Below are 1,222 nucleotides of genomic sequence, written 5' to 3'. Positions count from 1 at the left end.
TCATCAGTCGGAATCATCACTGGCTTTCGTATGATCACAAACAAACTCTATTCGAGATAGGTAGTCATAGTGTCTTGCTAGAGACCACCTATGACTTGTATATCCGAAATAGAGATTTCGGGTTATACTGCTATGTCGAATGAGCCTACAGGGTCACACATGCAGGAAAGGACAAATGCACGAGAGAAAACGACGGAAAACCGAGTCGGATGGGTCGAGACCCGACAGTCCGGATGTGTGGTCCGTCCGTTCTGGGTAGCAGAACGGACGGTCCACGACAACACGCAGACCGTCCGTTCTATGATGATAGAACGGACGGTCCGCACTAAAAGTAGACTGTCCGTTCTGCCTTACTAGAACGGACGGTCCACGTGCAATTCCGGACCGTCTGTTCCAGGTTCCGGTTTTCCGAAAATTAAACCGAAATTAGGGTTAAATCACTTTATAAGAAAGAGATTAAAACCCTAATTCGTAAAAGACTTTTTGGGGGCCGACTTTCAGAGGTTTGAGAGAGCTTTTGGATGAGATCCAAAGAGTTCGAAAACCGATGAGTCTCGTTTTCTCGAAGCACAAAATCGAATAGAGATTCGAGTCCTAGCAGACAAGTTCCAAGCGTTGGAATCCATCCCGAAGTGTGGATACGTGTAGAGGGCGAGGTAATTTCCTGCCTTTCATGATCAGACGTGTTCTTCGATTGATACAGGCCCCGGATCGATTGAGGTAAGCGTTCTAACCTTTCTACGATTCATTAGAAGCATGGTTCTAGGGTTTATTAAATTTTTGTTTTATATCCGCTACGCAAACCCTAGAATCGATCTCTTAGGAATAAGATTCGCTCTAGAGATCCCAGGAAACCCAACAGTGGTATCAGAGCCTGGTGCTCTGTTTTGATTTCGTAGAACCCGATCACGCACGTTTTAGGATTTGAATTGTTTGAATCCAAGTTTGCTTTGATTTCTATGCATGTTTGATGATTGAATCTAGTGTAGATTGCATGTTTCATGTTGCATAGAGTGCAGGAGTTCGAATTTTGGGTTCACATGAGAATTCAGATCAGTTTCGGATCTGATCGGGGCCGAGAACACGGTAGAACGTGATCTGATCACGTTCATGAACCCTAGACCGTCCGTTTTGGGTAAGCCAGACCGGACGGTCCGGGGTGGCGGACTGGAGCTACGGAACGGGAGGTTGAACCTCGAATTGCAAGTCTGGACCGGACGTA

Source organism: Tarenaya hassleriana, unplaced genomic scaffold (genome assembly GCF_000463585.1).
Source record: "Tarenaya hassleriana unplaced genomic scaffold, ASM46358v1 Cleome219, whole genome shotgun sequence".
Classification (NCBI taxonomy): Eukaryota; Viridiplantae; Streptophyta; class Magnoliopsida; order Brassicales; family Cleomaceae; genus Tarenaya; species Tarenaya hassleriana.
This window is presented reverse-complemented; position numbering follows the sequence as displayed.